The 2,421-nt window shown below is 39.9% G+C and overlaps 1 pseudogene; it reads right to left on the bottom strand.

Annotated features, from left to right (window-relative positions):
* Positions 1 to 406: 406 nt before the first annotated feature.
* LOC118570207 lies at positions 407 to 999 on the bottom strand (annotated as a pseudogene).
* Between the last annotated feature and the right edge of the window lie 1,422 nt (positions 1,000 to 2,421).

Genomic DNA, 2,421 nt, shown 5'->3' with positions numbered 1-2,421 from the left:
TGTTGATTCCTCTCATGACTATTGTGAAGAGCGTTACAATGAACAACAGGAGACAGAACAGCCCTTTCTAGTCCTGTGAAAGGTAGCCAAGGGGGATAATGCTAGGTCTCTCCTATCTAGATTCCTCTGTGTCCTATGCTTCAAAAAAACAATGTGATTCCTTTGGCTTTGTTTGAGAGGTTGGTTTTTGGCTTTTTGTTTTGTTTTGGTTTTGGCTTTTTGTTTGTTTGTTTGTTTATTTGCTGTTAACGACTTTTAATGATGACTGATATTTTACACATTGCACTTTCTTTAGAAAACTGGGTCATGTCATTACAGCCTCTAATAGTTCACCACTGCATATGGAAAACTGAAAGATGGAGGACTAGGTGAGCTCTCAAGGTCAGCTTCCACTTGACTGCAGAGTTCAGGACTTGGCGGATGTCAACATTGAGTTGTGGATAAAACCTTGCAGATTGCTTGGGCTTGCTCCAGCCTGTTACACAGGTAAACCCACGGGCTGCATTCTTCATTGCCATCATCTATGGTCTTGAGTGCCAGCAAGCTCTTCTCGGCTCCCAGGCCATCAACTTAGCACACCATCTGGATGATCAAATATAGGGCATGCCTATGCAAAATGTCATGCTCATCCGTGGTTGAGACTTTTATGCCGTTCTTAGAAACACCCAGAATAAACTCCTCCTCCAGGGGAACAAAAAGCAGCTTTCCATCTTGCTGGGTGACATTTATATAATTTATCAGGTCCAATGGTCCTTGGAGACTCTTCCCCTGAGACAAGTCCAGTTTCTCGATGGCACCAACATACTTTATTCAAAACTTGGCACACGTATCTGAATTGTTGCTTTGTCCTGAGATTTTGGTGGAGTCGGTATCAAGGCTGGCGATGGTGCTGGATCTCAAGAGACCACTAAGTCTGGAATCCACAGACTTGCTTTTCATGCTGATCTCACTGCTCTGGGAACTGCTGCTGCTGTGTTGCTTCTTGCCTTTGCAAAACATCTTTCACCATAGTTTGATTCAGAGAAGACGCCTTGGGGTGTTCTCCAAGGTTCTGCACACGGTGATCTGTGCAGGAGCTTCCCTTCCCAATGCACCCAGTCCCTTCCAGGCTGAGCAGTGGACCTCTCCACCAGGGTTCGTTCATCCCTGGGCCTCTGGCGCCTCGTAGGGTGTAGGATGATGGTCCATCAGCTGCAGCCATCTGGACACTCCGGTTCCAGGTTGTTGTTTTTTTTCCCCTTTGGTTTTGTTTCAAGTTTTTTGGTTTTTTTTTTGGTCTTTGGATCCAATTTTAGTCAATAAAATTTTGATAACTTGTATTGAAAATAAACTGCTATTTGATATTTTGCTAGAGTGCACTGAACCTATAGATTTGGTTATGTCAACAATATTAAATCTTCCAAGAAGCACATGCTTGTCTTTATTTTACTGTACCTCTAATTGTTTTCATAAAATTTACTATGCTGAATTTTCAGATTGTTTCATTCCTTGCGGCATAAGTTGTTTTCTCAATACCATGGCAGAACATCTAATGAAAGGAATTAAGAGAGAAAAGGTTTATTTTATCTCGCGGTTTAAGAAGAAACAATCCTTCATGGTGGGGAAGAGCTAGTGTCAGACATTACCATGTGAGCAAGACTGGGCCATTGGGGGTCCTCAGCTCCTTATGCCTCAGTGGAATAAGGTTTATGGAGAACACTGGAAACAAGAATAGGCTATGAAATTCAAGGCTTGACCCCATCACAGCTGTACATTCTTTAGATTCTCAAACATTTCAAAACAACACCATCATCTGGGAATCAAGATTTCAAGCATAGGAGCCTGGGTATATCCAATAAACACTTGGTGAGATTTATTCCTTTATGTCTTACTTTTTAAACAATAATCTATGTATAACATTGTTTAGTTAAATTACTTTCACATGTTTCAATTGGTGCACATAAATACTATTATTTTCTCTAATATAACACTTCATTGCTTCTGAGTACTAATAAAGAGTAATAGTAATGACTTTGAGTAGAGTCTCTAGGAATTCCAAAATTGAAGATCATATTTAATACAAAAAGGACCTTGCAATGTTTGGCTATTTTTGTATCTTTTATCTTAAAGTAACTAGAAAACATCTATCTTTTGCTCTCATCATTCCAACCTCTGAAGAGGTAAACTTAACTACCATTATTGAATCTCAACAACAACTGATCTGGCTTCTTATGCTGAATTCAATGTGATGAGTACAACAGATTTTGGGAATCCATCCAGAGTGCCTATTTAAACAATGCTCACTGTCATATATAGGGCAATAAGAAAATCCTTCACTGATGTCTGGAAAGTAATGGAGAAGTAAAGGCAGGAGTCATCAGCTTAGATGGAATATTAGTTAGGGTTCCCTTGGATAAGACAAATTATTGAATGACTATATAT

This window comes from Onychomys torridus, chromosome 19, assembly GCF_903995425.1.
Source record: "Onychomys torridus chromosome 19, mOncTor1.1, whole genome shotgun sequence".
NCBI classification, from domain to species: domain Eukaryota; kingdom Metazoa; phylum Chordata; class Mammalia; order Rodentia; family Cricetidae; genus Onychomys; species Onychomys torridus.
This window is presented reverse-complemented; position numbering and strand designations above follow the sequence as displayed.